Genomic DNA, 24889 nt, shown 5'->3' with positions numbered 1-24889 from the left:
AGAAAGTATTCAGACCCCTTCACTTTTTTCACATTTTGTTATGTTGCAGCCTTCTGCTGAAATCGTTTAAATTCATTTTTCCCCTCATCAATCTACACTCAATACCCCATAATGACAAAGAGAAAAGAGGATTTTAAAAAGTTTTGCAAATTTATTAAAAATAAAAAACTGAAATATCACATTGACATAAGTATTCAGACCCTTTGCTATGACACTTGAAATTTAGCTCAGGTGCCTCCCATTTCTCTTGATCATCTTTGAGATGTTTATCCACCTTGATTGGAGTCCACCTTTGGTAAATTCAATTGATTGGACATGATTTGGAAAGTCACACACCTGTCTCGATAAGGTCTCACAGCTGACAATGCATATCAGAGCAAAAACCAAGCCATGAGGTCGAAGAAACTGCCTGCAGAGCTCAGAGACAGGATTGTGACGAGGCAAAGATTTGGGGAAGCCAACAAAAAAATTGGGAGGCACCTGAGCTAAATTTCAAGTGTCATAGCAAAGGGTCTGAATACTGATGTAAATGTGATATTTCAGTTTTTTCTTTTTAATAAATTTGCAAAACTTTCTAAAATCCTGTTTTTTCTTTGTCATTATGGGGTATTGAGTGTAGATTGATGAGGGAAAAAATGAATTTAAACGATTTCAGCATGAGGCTGCAACATCATAAAATGTGAAAAAAGTGAAGGGATCTGAATACTTTCTGAATGCACTGTATGATAACATGTGGAACAATCTCCGGACAGGAAGTTAATGCGAAGTGTCGCAAAATTAGGGTGCAGCTTATACGCCAATTTAGGGTAATACTGAGTCTGGCATTGGGAAACAATTACCTCATAAAATGGTTGCTGCACACACGAGCTCGTATGTAATTCTCGTTGTAAACACCTCGGTTCGTCACCCACAATGGTGGCAGAATTACAGAAGTAACATCGATTATCCGACCTGTTGGCCTGATTTGTATTTGGCAGTGTTTTGAAGTTAATGTCCTGCAAAAGACTGACACTGAATTCTGTGCAGGTGATGTCCCTCCTGTAAATATGGAATGCAGACAACACAACAACAATTCAACTGTCTCAGAATCTTCAGTATGTGCTTCTGCAAAGGGAGGTCCACATGTTCATTTGGCAAATGGCGGTACAACCTGTTCTGCAACTGGTGAACAGAAACCTACAAAATGAATATATTGAATTCAGAACATGTAAAATTTTTGAAATCTTTAAATACTTTGCACTTAGAGATTGCCTAAAAATGCAAAATGATTTTTATTCTTCATTTTTACAGAACAACGAAGAAGTCAGATTGCACAAACAAGATCCAGGTGCAGCTTGACTGCGAATAAGTCTTTTTTGAAGCAACGACCGCGAGAACAAGACTCACGACATTTAACATACATGTGCATGTCTGCTCCTCGCAACACAAAGATTAATATGGAATTAAATAAACACAAAACTGTTCTCGAAAGTCAAATACATCACAAGTATGATGTGCACAGCACAGATTTTGCTTCACCGAGTAATATCAAAATGCACATGAGGACCACACTGAAGAGCGCCCGCACAAGTGCTCGACATGTGATAAAGATTTCCCTCAAAACAGCAGTTTGAAATTACATTTGAGGATCCATACGGGAGAGCGCCCTTACAAATGTTCAATATGTGACAAAGATTTCACTCGCAACAGCCATTTGAAAATGCATATGAGGATCCATACAGGAGAGCTTCCTTACAAATGCTTGATATGTGATAAAGATTTCCCTCGAAATAACACTTTGAAATTGCATATGAGGATCCATACAGGAGAGTGTCCTTACAAATGCTCCATATGTGCTAAAGATTTCACTCATAATGGTGATTTGAAAAAGCATATGAGGATCCATACAGGAGAGCGTCCACACAAATGCTCAATATGTGAAAAAGATTTCCCTCAAAACAACACTTTGAAATTGCATATGAGGATCCATACAGGAGAGCGTCTTTACAAATGCTCGATATGTGATAAAGATTTCACTTGCAACAGCAATTTGAAATTGCTTTTGAGGATCTATACAGGAGAGCGTCCTTACAAATGCTTGATATGTGATAAAGATTTCCCTCGAAACAACAATTTGAACAAGTACAAAAAGTTTTAATTAAAACAAAAGCCGTGTCGATGTTACACAATGCCTAGATGCAGCTGTGCCTATAACGTCGATGTTATAGGCACAGGACATTCCTATTGATTCGATTACTTGATGTTATTTTTGTGCAAAGTGAAAATATATCTCGGCAATTTCCCGTGTGTGGCGACGAATTTTTAATATATCTCGGCATTTTCCCGTCTGTTATTTCAGGCGGTGTATGACTGACCATGCCGCGATGTAAAAAAATATATATCTCGGCAATTTCCCGTGTGTGGCGACACGTGAACGAAGCTATGCTCCTCTCTCCACATTATTGTGACGACATATAAATTAAATATTTCATCGTGACGATTGTCATCAAATGGACGAATTTTAAATATATCTCGGCATTTTCCCGTCTGTTATTTCGGGCGGTGTATGACTGAGCATGCCGCGATTTAAACAAAATATATATATCTCGGCATTTTCCCGTCTGTTGTTTCGGGCGGTGTATGACTGACCATGCCGCGATTTAAAAAAAAAAATCTCAATGGACTTGAAGTTACAGGCCTTTGAGAATTCATTTCGTTCTATAAAGGGCAACTTTCATCGGATTTTCTTCCCGTTTTTTTTCAACCGAGTCTAAAACTATGTTAGCGACTGTGAAAAATGAAATGATATATCGAGTTTGATTTGAAATAAAACTGTGTGAGAGAGGAAGTCACCACGGGCCTACAAAACAGGCCTCAAAGCTATGCGAGTTAATAAAATGGTGGATATTTGTTTATATGAAGCCTCTCCCAAAATGGGTGGAGCTATGGTTCCCAGAATGGGTGGAGCTTCGAGGTTTTGTCTTCTCTGCAAGAGCAACAAGAAGAAGAAGAACATGAAGAAGAAGAAGAACAACAACAACAACAACAACAGCAGAGGGCACTCTATGAGCAGCGTCTGCAACGCGGCTAAAAAGCATATGAGGATCCATACAGGAGAGCGTCCTTTCAACTGCTCAATATGTGATAACCATTTCCCTCAAAACAACACTTTGAAATTGCATATGAGGATCCATTCAGGAGAGCGTCCTTACAAATGCTCAATATGTGATAAAGATTTCACTTGCAACAGCAATTTGAAATTGCATTTGAGGATCCATTCAGGAGAGCGTCCTTACAAATGGTTGATATGTGACAAAGATTTCCCTCAAAACAACACTTTGAAATTGCATATGAGGATCCATTCAGGAGGGCGTCCTTACAAATGGTTGATATGTGACAAAGATTTCCCTCAAAACAACACTTTGAAATTGCATATGAGGATCGATTCAGGAGACGTCCTTACAAATGCTCAATATGTGATAAAGATTTCACTTGCAACAGCAATTTGAAATTGCATTTGAGGATCCATTCAGGAGAGCGTCCTTACAAATGGTTGATATGTGACAAAGATTTCCCTCAAAACAACACTTTGAAATTGCATATGAGGATCCATTCAGGAGGGCGTCCTTACAAATGCTTGATATGTGACAAAGATTTCCCTCAAAACAACACTTTGAAATTGCATATGAGGATCCATTCAGGCGAGCGTCCTTACAAATGCTCAATCTGTGATAAAGATTTCACTTGCAACAGCCATTTGAAAATGCATATGAGGATCCATACAGGAGGACGTCCTTACCAATGCTCAATATGTGATAAAGATTTCACTCAAAACAACACTGAAAAGGCATATGAGGATCCATACAGGAGAGCGTCCTTACCAATGCTCAATATGTGATCAAGATTTCACTCAAAACTAAAATTGGAAATTACATGAGGACCCACACAGGAGAGCGTCCTCACAAATCCACTTGAAGTGAAAGTGGTGATGATGAGCAGGTATCAATGCCAACACAGGTTTCCCGTTCATGGATGGAGTAGGCCCGTTGGCCTGATTGGGTTTTTTTTTCTTTCTCTTTTTCTCTCTCGATGCATTTATATTAGTGGGGGGCTAAAGTCCAAATTTAAGTGATATCGTGACACACTGGCCCAAAGGACCAAATTTGGCACAGTTCTACTTTAGGACCATACAAAACTTTTGAGAGGGGGCTGCCCGATTTTAGAGGCCCAGGTCAAGGTCAGGTCAAGGTCAAAGGTCAAATTATGTGTCTGTCATGTTTTTGCAATATCCAGCTTATATATAACCTAAAAAACTTGGTCTTAGTCACCTAACCAACATATTTAGTCAATTAATCCATTACTATTATGGGAAGTTCCACCAGGTGACGGCCATATAGGCAGTGGCGGCGCCAGGCTGTCCCCGACCGGGGGTTGGGGGGGCTAACATCCCTGACAAGAGCAACCCTCCCAAAGCCACATCCAGGGACATTCGATTCAGAAAACGTTCCAGAAACAGGTTAACGATATGTGCGATGCCATAGTGACAATGGGGAATCCATTCATGGAGACATTAAAGGAACTCATGACCCTGGACAAACATGATTGTGTGGATGATATGGTTGTCCAAGCACTGCACACGATGGAAACTTTGGGTAATGACCAGTATTCCAAGTACGTCAAGGCAGTGCTGGTTGAAAGACATGAATCAATTTACGTGGCCATCAAGAAAAACCAACTTCCTCTATTTAGACGTCCACATTCCACTACCATGAAATCAAAAGCGAAAAAGCAATTCGAGGAAATAAAGAGTGACTGCAATCTGTTCAGTCAGCTGTTCGTCGCTGCCCAAGTCCGTAATACCAAACTGGAGGTGTTCTTTAAACATGAAAACCACCCGTGGCCGCCAGCACTGTCTTTGCATGGGAGACTCCGACTACCAAGCAATAAATCAGAGCTATTGCATTGCATTGATGCAAGTGTCCAGCCAGAAACACCCACTTATTTTGACGCCAAAGTGGTTGATGGTGCTGCCATTGTACATGCACTGCCACAAGAAAACACTTCTACGTTCGGCGAATACAGTGACAATATCTTCATCCCCTGGATAGAAAGGCAACTTCAAGGCTGTTCCAGGATGGACATCGTTTGGGACACTTACCGACCCGACAGCCTCAAAGCCACAACTCGAGAGAAACGAGGGAAAGGATTACGTAGAAAGGTATCCCGCAATACGAAGTTACCAAGTAACTTCGCTGTCTTTCTACAGGGTCCTACCAACAAGGAGGAGCTTTTCGCACTGCTGACGGAGGACGTAGTCAAACACGACTATCCGCTTACCAAACAGGTTTACATTACATCTGGTCCACGAGTCCAATCGAATCAGGCTAACATCACAATGGGAGAGAGTGATCACGAAGAAGCAGACAGTAGAATATGTCTTCATGTAAACGATGCCCTAAGGGAAGGGGCGACTACTGTTCTCATCAGAACCGTAGACACAGACGTGATTGTGATTCTGGTGGGAGTGTTTCATGATCTTGTGCAGCACCATCCAGGTATGCAACTATGGGTTGGCTTTGGTACTGGTAAACACTTCCGCTATTACCATGTCAACTCAATCTGCCAGGAACTTGGGGAAGACAAAGCTCGTGCTCTGCCGTTTTTCCATGCATTCTCTGGCTCTGATGTAACATCCCAATTCAGTGGTAAAGGCAAAAAGTCAGCTTGGAAGGCATGGAAAGCTTACCCGACAGCCACAGAAGGATTCACCATTACGTCCCTGACTGCGTTTGTTCCACAGGTGATTACATCTCCAGCATTCAATGTGATCGAGCGGTTTACCTGTATCATGTACGACAACACAACCCCACATGTCAATGTGAATGACCTTCGACAGGAGCTATTCCCAAGGAGAGTGAAGATGATGGAGAAGCTTCCTCCAACTCAGAACGCACTGCTCCAGCATGTAAATCGATGCCTGTACCAAGCCAGCATTTGGAGAGAGAGTCTGAAGCCCATCCTAGCTGTACCAAATCCAGATGGCTTTGGGTGGACCAAAGCAGATACCGGGTGGCGTCCAACCTGGACAACCCTGTCAGCTGCTGCTCTTAGTTGTAGAGAACTACTCAAGTGCGGATGTAAGGCGACACCCACTTGTTCAAAGAATTGCACGTGCAGGAACGCAGGACTGCCATGCACAGGACTGTGTCTCTGTCGCGGAAATTGTGAAGCATAAGTCATGCAGGCCGCGACCTCCTCTGTACTGGCCAATCCAGTATCCTCCCTCAGCGTATCGATGTACGTCAAAAACACCGATGCAAAAATGACCAACACATAATTTGACCTTTGACCTTCACCTGACCTTGAAATACAATATGGCAGCACCTGAGGATATTTTCCATAATACAAATGGATTCCTTGTCCTTAAAAATGATTATTTAGACACTGAGATAATGTTTCTATGACAGCTATGAGCTGGATATGGCAAAAACGTGACAAACACATAATTTGACCTTTGACCTTGACCTGACCTTGACCTGGGCCTCGAAAATCGGACAACCCCCTCTCAAAAGTTTTGTATGGTCCTAAAGTATAACTGTGCCAAATTTAGTGCTTTGGGCCAGCGTGTCACGATCATTTCCATAAGCCACTCCACTATATGTAGTTCTCATTGTTATAACCGATAATAAAAGCGGTGTTTGACGCCATGCTTTGCTTTGTGTTTTGCATGCCATATTGGGGGCTCTCTTCTGGGATCTGAATTGTACTGCTACCTGTCTTGGATTTTTCATTGTTTTACCAATGAAAAAAAAAATTATCATGTTTTGTGTGTGTTGCTGTTATTATTGTATTTACTGCTGTGTAAAAAATGAGCTTTCAGTGCAAGATGCTGAACTGTTATGTGAGGTGGAGTTACGAGCTGCAGCTGATCATATTGGGGCTTGTGTGACATCCAGGATGAGAAAGTGGAAGATTGTCTTGGTTGTTGTGAATCACGTGTTTAGAACCGTGGGTAAAGATGAGGAGTGATGTGGTGGAACTAGTCAGGATAGATTTTGAAGAAAAACAGCTCAGGTTAAAGTTAGAAGACAAAGAAAATGAAAGAGTTTGAAAGAGGAAAAGGAAGGAAAAAAAAGGAAAGTTTGAGTTTAAAAAGAATTAGAGCTGCAAACTTCACTTCAAATGACAGACCAGACCTGTTTCCGTCTGTTCGGTTTAGGATCCGGATTTTGACGTGGCCCAGAACATTAGGCTTACTCTCGAAGTTTAACGAGGAGGAAGTGGAGACTTTTTTCCTGTCTTTTAAGAAGACAGCAGGATGTCTTCAATGGCCAGAATGACACTGGACCCTGCTACTACAAAGTGTGTTTGCATGGAGAGCACAGGAAGTTTATTCATCTCCATCAGAGGAACAGTCTGAAGAGTCCGAGACAGTGAAAAGGGCTGTGTTGTCGGCCGATGAGCAAGTGCCGGAAGCATACAGACAGAAGTTCCGAACCTTAAAAATACAGGTGGGCAGACGTTTGTTGAATTTGCTCGGGAGGAGTAAATGATTTTTGATCAGTGGTACATCATTCCCTGAAAGTGGATGGGAACAATGGTGATCTAAGGGAGGTCATCTTGGTGGGATAATTTCAGAACAGTACCTCCTTAGACATTAGGTCACACCTTAATGATCATAAAGTTGGTCAGTTCAAAATTTCTGCAGTTAGTGCAGATGATTATGAGCTTACCCACAAGAAGTGTTGGTCCTCCTGGTTATGTACGATGTGGTATCACAAGAAGGTGGTTCGTGAGGACCGGTCGGAGGGGGGGTGGAAGGACCATTAGGGTGCGTGGTGCAGAAGTCTCTGGATAGACAGTTTGATTGGTTGAATAAGGCATCTGGCATGTGTAAAGCACGAACATGTTATTACTGTGACCAGAGGGGACATCTGAAGTCGAATTTTTGGAAATTGCAAAGAGAGGAGAAGCAGGGAGACTCCAATAGACCTAACGCATTGGTTGAAACCAAATGTTATGGATCCGTCACTTCTGCCTTTGTTGTTATTATATACTTATAGGATTTTTAGTTTCAGGTAATATTGTTGTGAAGATTTTTGTGTGAAATGGAGAATACTTTAGTAAAAGGTAAAAAGAAATGTTTATGAAGGAAAACGGAAAACGTGGAAAAGGAACCGGACGACTCTGATTGTCAACCCTCGACTCTGATTCTGCAACTGGACCCGACGGCATCAGCCCACAGGTCCTAAAATCCTGCTCTGCCGCTCTATCTCACCCTCTCTCTGTTCTCTTCACCCTCTCTTTTGCTCAAGGTCAACTGCCATCTGCTTGGAAATCAGCCAACATCACCGCTTTGCACAAAAAAGGTGCAAAAACAGATCCTAGCAACTACAGACCAATCAGCCTTCTCCCAATTATCAGCAAAGTCATGGAATCCATCATTGCTTCGGATATGAAATCTTTCCTCTTCTCCAATGGCTTGATCTCTGATCATCAATTTGGTTTCAGACCAGGTCACTCTACTCTGGACATGCTGCTTCTGCTGTCTCAACAATGGATGGAGGTCCTAAATGCCAAACAGGAAATTAGAGCTGTCTCCCTCGACATATCACGTGCCTTCGACATGGTCTGGCAACCCGCTCTGCTCACCAAACTCTCCTCCTTTGGTATCCATGGAAATCTCCACGCATGGCTGGCGGACTTCCTCTCTAGTCGTCGTCAACGTGTGGCCCTGAATGGGTTTCTCTCATCTCCTCTTCCTGTTCAGGCTGGAGTTCCCCAAGGCAGTGTTCTGGGCCCCATGCTTTTTCTGGTCTTCATCAATGATCTCTCTGACTCTCTTGAAAATCCTCTCTATCTCTTTGCTGATGACTACACTCTCTGCCGCTCCATCCTCTTCCCTCAGATCGGCAGTCTGCAGCCTCCTCACTCTCTGAAGACATGGATAAAATCACAGACTGGTCAAACAAGTGGAACATGTCTTTCAATCCTGACAAATCTCACACTCTTACTATGTCTCTCCGAAAAGATCGACTGGACAACCCTCCCATCTACTTTCTCAACAATCCTCTCCAAGAAGTTCTGTCGCTCAAGCTTTTGGGTCTCACTATCTGCCATGATCTTTCTTGGGAAAACCACATTTCCAAGCTGGCCTCCAAAGCCAGTCGCCGACTGGGCATCCTCCGTCGTGCGAAGTCCTTCCTCGGCACACCTGAGCTCCTCACCACATACAAGGCTTTCATCCGCAGCTCAATGGAATACTGTTCTCCCCTATGGGCCGGTGCTCCTGCCTCACATCTAGCTCGGCTTCACGCTGTTGAAACCAAAGCTTTCAGAATTATTGGAATCTCCCGCGATGAAGCTATCTCTGAGGGCCTTTCACTCACTCACCGCAGGCAGGTAGGTGGTCTTTCTGTCTTCTACCGACTCCTCTCCGGCCTTGCACCCCCAGCTCTCTCTGTGCTCTGTCCCCCAAATATTCCTACAGGTCGCACAAGATCTGCCAGCAACCCTCTGATGGTTAAACTGCCGAAATCTCGGCTCTCTGCTCACCTTCACTCTTTCATTCCTCTTTTCTCCCGCCTCTGGAACAAACTCCCTCACTCCCTTCAATCCCACTCCTCCCTCCAGGTCTTTAAAACAGCTGTTCACCACCATCTCTTATCTTCCCCCATCCAAAACCTTGATCTTTTCTACCCCCGCTAATTCACCCCAGATCCACCTTGTTTGAAATTCCAACTTCTTTCCTGGAAGTCCTGGCAGTGTCCATATGTTTTATACCTCTCCCACCGCCCCCTTCCCATGCCCCCCCCCCCCAAAGCCCTCGCCCTCTCTCAGATCTCTCGATGTCTCCATGTCTCTCGGTCCCTGCTCTCAAATGTTGTGTTTTTGTCCTTCCCCCTCTCTCCCCATCTTGGCTACCGCTCCCGATGTTATATGTTTTATGTGTCGGTTTGTCTTTCTGTGTGATTAATGTTCGCTCTTTCACGAGCCTCGATGATGTATACAAAAAAAAAAAAAAAAAAAAAATAGAGAGGAGAGAGGAAGAGACGGCCATGAGAGATGCAGCCGTGAGTCGCATCGAGGTTGTGAGAAGGCTTTTTGATATTGGTCGCGGATGAGTTGAAGCTTCCAGTGACAGGGATTGCCCGCGACTTCGTCCTACATTGCGATTGCAATTAAACCTGCGTCTCAGGTTTTATTACCAAGTGTGAGTTATTGCTGGCGGGGAAGCAAGAGCTTCCAGTACAGGTCGATCCGCCATTTTGTCTTCGAAGAGACTGTCTGCTTGGTGCATCTTGTTTTGTCACTGGGATTCCCATATCGACATCATTGTGTTGATCGCTGTTGGTTTCCATTTCCAATTCCCATATCGACCTCTCACCTTGTAACTCCTCGTCCGCCGCCGTACCGATACCTGCCTGACCTTGTCGTTCGGCATGACTTCCACCTTCAACCAGCATGGGGATCTGTGCACGGACTTTGGGGAATGTCACATTCCACTCACGTTTGGCGTATCGTGAGTTTATTGCTTTGAGAGCATTTAGTCAGGTTCACTATGTTTTTTCGTTCAAAATCATGGTAGATTAGCAAACCTATACATTTTTGGAAACGTTATTACATGGAAAATCTGAAAATCAATGTTTACATTTGCGGTGTTTACATTTGCGGATTTTCAAAATGGCCGCCATAAAAATACATATTTTGCTCTATTTCTGCCTCTAATTACCCTAAAAACTTTTTAAAATATACTAAGCCTATGTTTTCAGGTACAAGGAATCCATTGGTGACATAATCAGACTTCTGACTGTAACAGTTCTTTCTTTTTTCAGGAAATATGCATCCAGGGAGCAGCCATTGATACAAAAAAAATTCCAATATATATGATTATATATATGATTTTATATGAATATATATGAATCTATATATATGATTTTGCTGACTGCCTGTATATGTTTGGTGATATGAATTATTGTGACACATTTTGATGTTATTAACTGCCTGTACAAAATGATAACATGTATTTGATTATGCAACTTATCGCGAATATAAAGACAGTATTTTGCAATTCAAAACCTTTGATTCGTGTCTTACCATTCCCCATAGCACTAATTTGATACTTTCATTGGATTCCTTGTCCCTGAAAATATAGGTTTAGTATATTTTTAAAAGTTTTTAGGGTAATTAGAGGCAGAAATAGAGCAAAATATGTATTTTTATGGTGGCCATTTTGAAAATCCGCAAATGTAAACACCGCAAATGTAAACATTGATTTTCAGATTCCTTATGCTATAACCTTTCCAAAAACGTATAGGTTTGCTAATCTACCATGATTTTGAACGAAATATAATTTATTGACATAGTGAGCCTGACTAATTGGGGAATGATGGTACCATCATATGTATTGTCGTGTAATTCCCCTCGGTGAAGACCGGGAAATCACGGATGATAATTCGAGCATACTTTGAGGCGTTATTCAAATATGGACTCACGATACAAGCGCTGAAGGAAGGGAAAGGAAGAAGAAGCGGGTGCTTTTACCTGATGCGGAGTATCGAGCAGTCTTCAAACCTGCAAAGTAATTTAACTCACGAAAACGAATTTAGAATAACAGGGAAAATAATAAAAGGGTTTATTTACAATGGATGCCGGGACAATGAAATGCGATGTTAAATAAATATCCTAAATTGGGACGTCCCCACACCAGACTGAAACACAAACAAATGGGAATATAAAAGGAAGGAAAGTAAATGTGTGAATTATCGTGCACTCAGCTGCGAGCGGCTTCAACCTTGTCCGAAATCGTCCAGGCCCCCCGTTCCCTGAGCGGGGAGAAGGCCGCCGTCCACTCGGCTCCACGCGCCACTAGGCCTCACCAGCGTCTCGCCCTCCCCGACATGGGCGGACTGGCCATAGGGCATTTGGGCAATGCCTGGAAGGCTGGGACCGCTGGGTAAAAAATGGGCCGCTGGGCTGGATAAAAAAACTGCTGAAAAAAATTTGTCACGGAAAACTTCTGCCTCCATCCCCGGGGATTCCCCGCTAAATATCAAAAGTTCAAAAGGTCGCCCCTGACGCCTCATTATAATTACTAGCAACGGTACCCGCCCAGTAACATGTACCAGAGAAAACAAATCGTTTGCGCAATGGGCTCTCCAATATTCGATGTGTTCACGGTTTGAATTACGTAACGTAACGTTTGTGACGATGCTTGTGACCTTTGTGTTCACGGTAGTGTTTGATGTGATGGTGTGAACGTAATTTCGTAATGTTTTTCGTTTTTATTTTCGTAATCGTTTAATGAACGTTTAATTAACGTTTAATGAGCGTAAGAATAATGTTTAATGATCATTAGATGAATGAATGAATGTAATGAATAATGCGATGGCATCACATTGGCAGCAGTGACAATATAAAAATGTTTGCCAAGAACTTCAAAGAGAGAAAAGGAACTTTTATCAGCAATGTCGTGTATCCTGAAGTTCTAAGCTGAAGAAGAGGTACCGTACAAAATCATTCAATTTTTTTTTCCTAAAGAAAAGCATACAGTTGATATCACTAATCACGATTTGAAACTCAATGGAATAATATTTACCGATATGAACAGTGATGTGGTTTTTTTTATTGAAATTCTAAAAATACTGTTTAGATTTTGATGAGTTGTGTGTGATATTTAACGGATGTTAAAATAAATCGCGCCTCCTAATTGAGGCCCTGCCCTTAGGGTGGGTACCTTTGCTCATCATATATAATGGTGACACAACAATTTTTACCGCTTTGCTTTGAAGAATGGGAATGAAGGGGGAGGAGCGTGTTAATATGTCTGGTTGAAGGCTGTGGGCTGTGAGGTGAGGGGGTTTTAAGCCAGATTTTAGTCCTACAGCCGCCATGTTGGTGCTCGCCGTCACTGCGATGCAAAGCGAAAGACGCCTCAGAGCTGTTACATTCACAATCGCTATGTCGTATGTACTCCCGATACATGTTTCCTTCATTGTAAAAACTACCAAATCAACAGTAAAAAGGATTTTGAGCCGATAGGCCAAGTAAGTTTAGATAGGTCTACTCACTACTGATCTAGTATTGATAACAATGTCGTGAACTGACTTACAATGCTAATTTTTTTTTTTTTCAGCATCTGCATCTGTAACCAACAATGGATAAAGCAAACCAGAAGAGAAGAAAAGGAGGTGCTGAGAAGGAACGTGATCGAAAGAAAAATATACTGTCAGATCGTGCTTCAAAGTGCAGAAACCTTTTGGATCTGTTCAAGAGTACTAATACTGGGCCTGGTGAAGTCAGTGAACACGGGGATAAGGATACTGAATCGGTAGCTGGACCATCAGCAGCTGAATTGGTAGATGATCAATTGGCAGCTGAATCAGTAGATGACCAATTGGCTGCTGAATCGGCAGACTTGGTGCAAATTGGTGAACACGAACAGGTGCAGTCAGCTGAGAGAGATGTACCTGCTGCAGCTGCCACACTTGCACAGGAGGGATACCCCTCGATTTAACTACTTTAAGAAACCATGTAGAGATGAAGATTGTTTGCTGTTTTGGAATTACCAACCACCCTAATCAAAAAACTGACAACCGAGTGGTCAAGAGGTGTTTCATGCGAAAAGATGGTACAAACAGATGGTGGTTGTCATACAACAAGGACAATCATTCTCTTCACTGTTCAGTGTGCTTGGTGTTTTCCAGCACCTCAGACTGGTCCACATTCATCGAGGGAGTGACTGACTGGCGACATGTACATACATGTGTTGAAGAACATGAATGCTCTTCTTTTCATTTGAGATGCTCTACAGCATACCTGGTAGATCGACAACAGTCCAGCATTTCTCGCCTGCTCGCACGTAGCCATCATGATGCGGTTAGAAAGAGACGACAAGTGATGGAAAGAGTTGTGGATGTGGTCAAACTCATTGGTAAGAAGGGACTGAGCTACAGAGGAAGTAATGAAGAAGCAGCATACACACTTGACAATGAGGAGATCGACCATGGTACATTTCTGGAAGTTGTAAAACCACTTCGGAAGTATGATCCCTGCACAGCCGATCATCTCTCTCACATTGTCCAGAACAGCAAGAAGCAACATGAGAAGGCAAAGAGTTCATGAGGTTGAGGCTCCTTGGTAACTTTGCTGTCTAAAACTACAGTGAATTATGTTATCACAGTTATCTAGGATAAGATACGTCAGTGGATTTCTGAAGAAGTAGCAGACATGTTTGCTGTGGAAATTGATACCACTCAAGACATCTCAACACAAGACCTGTGCTCTGTTGTTCTTAGATATGTTGATAGCACTAGCACTATCCAAGAAAGATTAGTGTGTGTGGTGAAATGTGAGGAATCTACTGGCGAAGCTTTTGTGCAACTTGTTTCTGACGTCTTGTTAGGACTGAATCTTGGCCTCAAGAACTGTGTTGGAAACTCAACTGATGGTGCAGCAAACATGCAGGGGCGCTACAAAGGCTTCAGTACTCTGCTATCAAAGGAAGCTCCAATGCAGATCCATGTTTGGTGCCATGCACATGTGTTAAATCTCGTTGTGACCGAAGCTACAAGTGTTGTGGTGACTAGCGCATCACTGTTCTCACTACTGAATGACATTGCAGTATTCTTTCGGGAATCTTATCAGCGAATGAACATCTGGAGTCGACACTCCACTACTGTGAAACGAATGGGAACTATCGGAGAAACTAGATGGTGGTCAAAGGATGCCGCCTCGAAGAAGGTTTTTGGTTAATTCAACAACCCAACTGGAGCGCTTTTCATGGAAGTTATCACCACACTTAATGCCATACTAGTTGCTGACCAGATCCAAGCAGCTGTTAAGGCCAAGGTGAAGGGATACATTGCCAGTCTCTTGCAGTTTGAAACAATTCTGACTGCACAAGTATATCTGCAAGTATTCTCCCGCACTACAGCACTCTCCAAGTATCTACAAACTGTGCAATTGGATCTGCTGACTGTGCACCGGATGGTGGATGAATTGCTGGAGAATATGCAGATGCTACGGGATGACTTCCAAGCTTGTCATGATGCAGCTGCAAAGTTTGTTCAATGGGCTAATGACCAGCTGGATGAAATGGATGTAAATCTTGTTATGGAAGAGTCCCTTCCTATAAAACGGCAAAGACAGCACAAACGTATTGATGGCGAACTGTCCATAGATGAGGCTGCATCAGCTTCTGACCCAGTAAAGAAGTATCGCATTGAAGTGTACAACCGAATAGTGGACACTATTGTGAGCAGCATTGAGCAGCGGTTTGACAGATCAGCAACATCAACATTGTATGCTGATCTCTCACTTCTTCACCCAAGGAACTTTGATCAAGTGCCATCAGGAGCTATGGAAGAGCTGCATAAACATTTGCTGAGATTTGATGATGGTGTCACTGCGGAACAACTACAAAAAGAACTGTGAAGCCTTGGAGAACAATGGTCAACACTGAAACAATCGAAGCAGATGCTTATACAGTGCAGGAGGACAGTGAGTCTGAACAGGACAGGAAGACTCTGTCAAGTACATGTAAGTCATGTAAAGCCTGTCCTCTCTGCTGCTACAAGGTGCTCCTCAAGTTGAACCTCTTCACTGATGCCTACAAAAGCATTGGGCTTGCCTACAAGCTGCTGCTAACGCTGCCTGTGTCACAAGTGGCATGTGAACGGTCTTTCTCTGCTTTGAAGAGAATCAAAAGCCGTCTGCGAAGTACAATGACACAAGAACATCTTGAAGCATTCATGTTGATGTCTGTGGAAAAAGGGATCCTGGCCAAACTTGAAACTAAGGATATCATTGATGGTGTGGCTGCCAGAAGCAGTGAACTGTGCAGGCACCTATTCTCTCAGACATGACATGTGCTTGTGTTACTGAAAATAAATTTAATTTTTAGTGGATTTTATTTCGTTTTTATTTTTTTCAAGCATTTCGTCTATTTTCTCAGATAAGCAACATATAAATGAATAAAGGGCCGACCTAGGTGAAGGATGCCCGGGCCAGTTTTAAGACCCAGTCCGCTACGGCTCCCCGACCTCGTCACGCTCCAGTGGCAAGCAGTGCTTGCCCACGCGTCGTTTCTGCCTGGCAAAACTGCTGCTCTCCGTTTGTATAACTCGGCACGTCTCCCGGTGGCGTCTCAGATCGCTGCCTGGAGCCCACTGTCCTGGTATCGTTTTCTCTCAAGGTCCGGAACGAGGGACACGAGCCGAGGGCAGAGGATAGCATCAGGAAGATAGCAAGAGGAGGAGGGAAGAGTGCCGCACGAGGACGAGAAGATAGTACAGGGCAAGCAGAAGGTCCAAGCGCAAGAGGCAGTCCAAAACGAGAGGGCAAAAGGGGGAGCGAAAATGTCGGTCCACGACCATCTGCTATGGCATCCAACATGAGTGAGAAAATGTCGGCTTCTCTCCACTTTTATTGATCTCCCTTGGCCAATCAGCTGGCTCCTTATTGTCTCTGAGCTTCAGCTGCGTGCCGATTGGCCCTCCCTTCCAGTGATGTGATCTCCCCATCAAACCCTTTTACCAATCAATCGTGAGGTGGGCGTGGCCTCAGCCTGCCTGAGCAATGTTTGTCTTCAAGTCGGGGTAATGCGTGGGCGCTTCCTGTCTGTTCTTCCGTTCAGTTTTCTTGTGGGAGGGAATTTGTTATTAGTGTGTGTGCTAATGGGGATGGATTCCTAATCTACGTGTCTATGTGCGTTGCCATATTGGACAATGGAATGATCACAGGTTTGACACACAAGGGAATTAGCTTAATCCCTATTCTACTTATCACAAAGCCATCCTTGTATGAACGGAACATGGAGTATCAGAAGGAAATTAAACTCAAAGGGCTTGGATTACTGGGAGGACGGAGAGAAATCTTATCCTTGCCGGCTAGTTCGACAACAAGTCAGAACTCTTGGGATATTGGAAGGCATGAAAGACTGGTTCCACCCTTCAATAAAAAGGAGGTAGGCAAGTACTTTTTACACCTTGAAAAGGTGGCTCAGATGTTAAAATGGCCTGTGGAGTCATGGACTATGTTAGTACAAAGTGTTCTGGTGGGTAAAGCTCAAGATATCTATTCGGCTTTACCGATTGACCAATGTGCAGATTATGAGACAGTTAAGAAAGCCGATGAATTTGTTCATTCCGCAAAGTTCAATTCATTCATTGAACTTTGAACAAAGTTCAGTTCATTCCTCAATTCCTTCAAAGTTCATCATTCCTCAAAGCCTATGAATTGGTTCCTGAAGCTTAACGACAAAAATTTTGGACTGCCAGGAAGCGGGAGAATGAGACCCATGTGGAGTTTGCCAGAGAATAGGAAACTATGTTTGATAGGTGGTGTGACTCGAAAGAGATTGGGGAAGACTTTAACCGTTTATGACAATTGATTTTGGTGGAAGAATTCAAACAGTGTGTCCACATGGACATTAAAGTTCATTTGGATGAAAGAAAAGTGCCTGAGTTGAATGAGGCAGCAACAGTGGCAGATGACTATGCCTTGACCACAGGATGGGGTTTCACAAACCTAATTTCCCACCTAGAGGTAGCCAGTGGAGTTACATTAAATCAGGTTTGGAGAGCAAATTTGCATGGAGGTGACCCAAAGAGGAGTATCGAGCAAAGTCTGGTACCTCAAATTTTAGTCATGAAAAGTCTGACTGTCCAAGGCACACCTACCTTCCAGAGGGCACGAGGCAGACAATGGGATTTTCCTCTGGGCCTACTTGCGCTTTTTCCAAGAAACCTGGGCATTTGATGTCCCAATGTTACATGCTGAAAAGAAGAAATCAGGATCGGAGTCAGGCTACTTCAACTCCGAATGCGTTGGCCAGTGCGAGAAATCGTCCTTGGAGGGTAGTGAATTGTGAATGTCCCCGTGCCAAACTTACTGCATCAGAGAACGACCTTGTCCAAGAGGGCTACAAACCTTTCATTTCTGAGTGGTTTGTGTCACTGGATGGGGACTGAACTAACCAGAGACCTGATAGGGTATTGAGGGACACAGGAGCACATCAATTTTTGATGCTCGAGGGCATTGTCTGAAAAAACTGCAACTGGGGTTAGTTTTCTCTTACAGGGGGTTGGTGGCTTCGTTAAAGCTCCTCTTCATGTGATCCATTTAAAGTCTGAGTTGGTGTCAGGACCGTAGGTTTACAAGCCACTCTTCCTGTGGAGGGAATTTCTTTTATTATCTGGAACGATTTGGCCGGTGGTCGAGTTTCAGGTAATCCAATGTTGGTTGAAAATCCCAGTATGGAAAATAACACAGCACAGTTAGAGCAGGAGATTCCGGGTATCTTTCCATCATGTGCAGTGACTCGTGCTATTTTTTTTATTTTTATTTTTTTTTTGTATACAAGATCGAGGCTCGTGAAAGAGCGAACATTAATCACACAGAAAGACAAACAGACACATAAAACAAATAACATCGGGAGCGGTAGACAAGATGGGGAGAGATGGGGAAGGACACAAACACAACATTTGAGAGCAGGGACCGAGAGACATGGAGACATCGAGAGATCTGTGGGAGGGAGAGGGCTTTGGGGGGGAGGCATGTGAAGGGGGGGAGGCATGTGAAGGGGGGGGGGGGGGTGGGAGAGGTATAAACATATGGACACTGCCAGGATTTCCAGGAAAGAAGTTGGAATTTCAAACAAGGTGGATCTGGGGTGAATTAGTGGGGGTAGAAAAGATCAAGGTTATGGATGGGGGAAGATAAGAGATGGTGGTGAACAGCTGTTTTAAAGGCCTGGAGGGAGGAGAGGGATTGAAGGGAGTGTGGGAGTTTGTTCCACAGGCGGGAGAAAAGAGGAATGAAAGAGTGAAGGTGAGCAGAGAGCCGAGATTTCGGCAGTTTAACCATCAGAGGGTTGCTGGCAGATCTTGTGCGACCTGTAGGAATATTTGGGGGACAGAGCACAGAGAGAGCTGGGGGAGCAAGGCCGGAGAGGAGTCGGTAGAAGACAGAAAGGCCACCTACCTGCCTGCGGTGAGTGAGTGAAAGGCCCTCAGAGATAGCTTCATCGCGGGAGATTCCAATGATTTTGAAAGCTTTGGATTCAACAGCGTGAAGCCGAGCCAGGTGTGAGGCAGGAGCACCAGCCCATAGGGGAGAACAGTATTCCATTGAGCTGCGGATGAAAGCCTTGTATGTGGTGAGGAGCTCAGGTGTGCCGAGGAAGGACTTCGCACGACGGAGGATGCCCAGTCGGCGACTGGCTTTGGAGGCCAGCTTGGAAATGTGGTTTTCCCAAGAAAGATCATGGCAGATAGTGAGACCCAAAAGCTTGAGTGACAGAACTTCTTGGAGAGGATTGTTGAGAAAGTAGATGGGAGGGTTGTCCAGTCGATCTTTTCGGAGAGACATAGTAAGAGAGTGAGATTTGTCAGGATTGAAAGACATGTTCCACTTGTTTGACCAGTCTGTGATTTTGTCCAGGTCTTCAGAGAGTGAGGAGGCTGCAGACTGCCGATCTGAGGGAAGAGGAATGGAGCGGCAGAGAGTGGAGTCATCAGCAAAGAGATAGAGAGGATTTTCCAGAGAGTCGGAGAGATCATTGATAAAGACCAGAAAAAGCACAGGGCCTAGCACACTTCCTTGGGGAACTCCAGCCTGAACAGGAAGGGGAGATGAGAGAAATCCATTCAGGGCCACACGTTGACTACGACCAGAGAGGAAGTCCGCAAGCCATGCATGGAGATTTCCATGGATACCATAGGAGGAGAGTTTGGTGAGCATAGCTGGGTGCCAGACCGTATCAAAGGCCCGTGATATGTCAAGGGAGACAGCTCTGATTGCCTGTTTGGCATTGAGGACCTCCATCCATTGTTGAGACAGCAGAAGCAGCATGTCCAGAGTAGAGTGACCTGGTCTGAAACCAAATTGATGATCAGAGATCAAGCCATTGGAGAAGAGGAAAGATTTCATATCCGAAGCAATGATGGATTCCATGACTTTGCTGATAATTGGGAGCAGGCTGATTGGTCTGTAGTTGCAAGGATCTGTTTTTGCACCTTTTTTGTGTAAAGCGGTAATGTTAGCTGATTTCCAGGATGCTGGCAGATGACCTTGAGCAAAAGATAGGGTGAAAAGAACAGAGAGAGGGCGAGATAGAGCGGCAGAGCAGGATTTTAGGACCCGTGGGCTGATGCCGTCTGGTCCAGTTGCAGAATCAGAGTCGAGGTTTGACAAAAACTCCTCCACCTTGTCAGGAGAGAAGGACACAGAGTCCAGGAGCAGTTGGGTTCGACTGGGAAAGGTGGGAACAGAGAGAGATGGGTTTGGGACTAAGGATTTCGAGGCGAACACAGAGTTGAGGCATTCGGCTTTGTCACGTGCGATGTCAACTGTGTGGCCATTTGAGGTAAGGGAGGGGATGGAGGGGGAACAAACACCAGAAACGGATTTGACCAGACGCCACCAGGATTTGGAGGAAGGAGACAGGTTTGAGAGTTCATTCTTGAGTGAGGAGAGATAGTGCTTCCTGGCACTCCTGAGGGTAGACACACACTTGTTCCGAGCTTGGTGGAAGGAACTGAGATTTCCTTCAGTTGGATTAGCCTTCCAAGAGGCAAAGGCAAGTTGTTTCAGGGCAACTGCCTCACCACAAGATTCAGTGTACCATGGACGGGAGGAAGGGTAAGACAACTGAAGGCGAGATGGGATAAATCTGTGCATGAGAGAGATCAGTTTGCTTTGGAAGAATTCCCAGGAAGAATTGATGTCAGAGGCAGTGGAGATGGGAGACCAATCCAGACGATTGATGGCAGCTTGAAGACCGTCCCAGTCGGCCTGAGTGAAATGCCAGACTCGTCGACGCTGAGGAGGCTCTCTGAGAATGGCCAGAGAGATGTCCACTTTGACAAGCTCATGATCAGAAGAACCGATTGGAGCAGAAGAAGAGCAGCAGACATTAGCAGGGAAGTTTGTCATAACCAAGTCTAGAAGAGAAGATACTCCATTGGCTGAGATCCGGGTCGGGAAATTGACAGATTGTGTCAATCCCAGTGAGTCACAGAAGTCCTTTGCTGAGGTGCCATGACTGGTGAGAGAGGAACCCACACCCAACCAGGTGGCATGATGACAGTTGAAGTCACCACATATGAGGAAGAGAGAGTTGGGATGAGTGGATAGAAGTTGGTCCATGTTGTCAGACATTGAAATGTAGATGGAGTCATCACTGTTTGGGGGACGGTACAGAACACATATGAACAAAAGGTGGGAGCGGAGAGGAAGCCGTAACCAGAGGTACTCCTGCGGGTGAGGAGGAAAGAGAGCAGTGCAAGGAGAGTGAGGAAGAGAGTTTTTGACAAAGATAGCCACCCCACCACCAGGCCGAGGCTCAGGTCTATCATACCGGAGGAGGGAGTAACCAGGAAGAGATATTAAGGAATCAGAGACATCTTGAAGGAGGAAAGTCTCTGTTAAGCAGATCAAGTCTGGATTGTCAGAAGCAACCTGTATGGAGAGATCAGTCAGGTTTGAGCGAAGGCCCCGGATGTTTGAGGTCCATACCGTTAATGAAGAGAGAGGGGGAGCATCGGGTACAGGACAGGGGAGGGGAGGAGTAGGGTAAGATGAAGGATGAGAGGGGGAGGTAGGGAGAGCAGTTGATAGTGTTTCAGATGTTGCAGAAGAGTTCCAAGAAAGGGAAGGATGAGGAGGATGAAAGGTTTGATGGTGAAGGGATGCGGCACAGTGAGGGGTTGTTTGAGGGGGGGCAGAGGAAAGTAGAAGGTTTGGGGGGGTGGAGGTATGAGATATAAGGGAGACGAAGTGGGGAGGAGGCAGCTTGGAGGAGGAGGGGGGAGGAGAGAGAATTGGAGAGGAATGGTATGGGGGGAGAATTGAATGGGAGGGATTGGGGGGGAGTTTAGGAGGGGAGGGGCAAGGGGGGAGTTTTGGAGGGAAGGGGCAAGGGGGGAGATCAGGAGTGGAGGGGCAAGGGGGGGGATTAGGAGGGGAGGGGCAAAGGGGGAGTTTAGGAGGGGAAGGGCAAGGGGGGAGTTCAGGAGTGGAGGGGCAAGGGGGGAGTTTAAGAGTGGAGGGGCAAGGGGGACGTTTCGGAGTGTAGGAGCAAGGGGGGGGGATTTGGATGGGAGGGGCAAGAGGGGAGTTTAGAAAGTGGATGATTAATGAAAGACGAACATTGATAACAAATTGGGTTTGTTGTGATTTTCAAGTTAGCAATCCGATTCAGAACGATGGAGGAGGGATGGAATGAATGTGAATTTAGACCATGTAGTGAGGGAGACGTATAAGATATTGAATTTCTTTTTTTTGAAGTGGAATGAGTTGGAGAGGAAATTGAGAAAAGCCTTTTAAATAGGAAGAAAAACAGCGTGTTGTAATATACCACTGAATAAAACACAGAAGGGGAAAGGTTAAACATATTTAAATAATATTTAAACAGAACTACGAACAATCTTATATGCACAAAAATACCAACGGGGGGAAAGCCGAGAGGGACCACCACGAGTCACGTGAACAGGGCAAACGGTGGATGGCAAGGAGATAATGGGGGTGGGGCGAACAGCACACCTGGACAGAAAATACAGGATGAGACAACAGTACACGTGGAGAAAATAAAATAAATGTTTTTGTTTTTTTTGTTTTTTAGGGGTGGGGGGTGGGGATTTAGAACGTTAGACAGTATTATGTTCGGGGTAGAAGGGAAAAAACCAAGAGCCAAGCAAAACACGCTTAAGTTAACAAAACACCGACGGGGGTACAACTACAAGGCCACACACGAGGAGCAGAACACGATTAATTAATTACGAGTTACAGGAAATTCAAACCAAAACTAACTATAATCAAACAATATCGCATGGACGATAAAATAACGAGTTGAAATTTGACAATCTATCTGGGGAAATGGGGGAGAAACACGTGGTCGAAGAACGAACGAACGAATAAGAATGAATAAACGAATGAGCACAGAGAAGGTAATGTCTTTTTTTTTTGTTTTTTTGAGTTGAGATTTACATAAGGAAGTAGGCTTTGGGGTGGAAAGACTGCGAAAGCAGAGAACGAAAGTTATTGGATCACAAACGACAGGCGCTGAGAGAAAAACAAAGCCTCAAGGTTGTACAGTGTACACTGTACAAGGCCTCAAGACGACACGAATTAACACGATTTTCAATACAGGTATGAAAGATTTGCACCGAAAATCTTTGTCGGGATATGTACATACACCATAAAAGAAATACAGTTATAACGAAAATACAAATGGGAACAATTACTTAACTTCGATTTCGATGGAGAGCGTGTGGAGCTGCGAAAAAACGAACCCACGCCAGCAAGACCGGAAACGGAAGTCAAAATGAGTTCCTAAGAATAGGCCCAGGTATGGGTATGAAGCGCTCTGAAGAGAAAGAGAAGGAAGGTCATGTGGATTTTGGTTCCATAGAGATATTGGAGGAAAGGTCTGGGAGACACGGCAGGAAAGGGAGTGACACCAAGGAACCGAATGATAAGGTTTCATCTGGACCAAAGGATAAAATGAAGTGTCCGTCAGAGACATCTGGGAACGAGGCTGATCAAACGGTGCTTGTCCGAAAGAGACTTGTTGAAGAGCAACACAGAGATTCTGAACTCCGGAGTCTGATTGGTAAAGCCATTACAGAGGAAGAGGCTATGAAGGTACCTGCTGGTTGCTTCATTAAAGGAGAAATACTTATGAGAAAATGGAGACAACCGAAGGTACCAGCGAATGACTGGAGGCTGAACATCAGTATATGCTGACCATCATGTGCACTTCCACTTGGTTCCCAGAAACGGCGCCTCGAAGGAAAATTACTGCGACAGTTATTGTGAAGGCCCTGAGTAATTTTTCAACCTGGTTGGCCTACCTAACGTCATCCAGTCTGATCAGGGTTCCAACTTCATGTCAAAGCTTTTTCAGCAAGTGGTACACCTGTTGGGAGTGAAGCAAGTGAGGTCGAGTACTTACCATCCCGAGAGCCAAGGGGCCTTGGAAAGGTTTCACCAGACATTAAATAATATGATTAGAATTTACTGCTTTGATTGTGATGAGGATTGATGACTGTATTGATAGAATAGGCCCAGGTAATTTGGAAGCAAATTTGACTTGCTCAAGGGGTGTTGGCAGATTCCTCTTGCCGATCAGGCAAAATAAATTTCGGCCTTACTCACACCAAATGGGTTGTATCAGTACAAGGTTCTACCCTTTGGGTTGAAAAACGGTCCTGCTACGTTTGAACGACGAATTAATAAGCTTTTGCAGACCTTGAGGGAGTGGAGGCTTGTCTGAATGATGTCATCATCCACACCATGACAATGGGACATCATCTTAAACAAATTCATGCATTCTTCAGGAAATTGACCGAGGCAAGGTTGACCATCAACTTAGCTAAGAGTGAGTTTGTAAAAGCACAGGTGGTGTTCCTCGGCCATGTAGTTGGTCAGGGTCAAGTGCAACCAATGACAGCCAAGATAGAAGCCATTGATCGCTTCCAAATTCCAAAAAAGAAAAAGGAGCTTATGAGATTCTTGGAAATGGCCGGTTGGTACCGGCGGTTCTACCGGAAGTTTTCTGATGTGGTATGTGCAAATTACAGCTCACTCATAGTACCCCTCAGTCCTAACCAATTTGTTGAGGAACGAGAACAATGTGACTTTGTCGCCAATATGCCTCTGCATAGTCCCACAACGGGGAGATGCCATTTCATTGTTCACTGTCATAAAAATAAACAACTTTGATTTCAATCTCTTCAGCTGTTCTCAAGTATCACATTTTTTATGAGACATGACAGGTTTCACATCGATCGGTGAAGCAGTTTCAGGGAAAGGATTTTTTTAAATATCCGCTTTCAAGCTAATATGGCTGCCTATATGGCTAATATGGCTGCCTATATGGCTAATATATGGCAAGCTAATATGGCTG

The sequence above is a fragment of the Myxine glutinosa genome, chromosome 1, assembly GCF_964187855.1.
Source record: "Myxine glutinosa chromosome 1, kmMyxGlut1.1, whole genome shotgun sequence".
NCBI classification, from domain to species: domain Eukaryota; kingdom Metazoa; phylum Chordata; class Myxini; order Myxiniformes; family Myxinidae; genus Myxine; species Myxine glutinosa.
Note: the sequence above shows the minus strand (reverse complement) of the source record.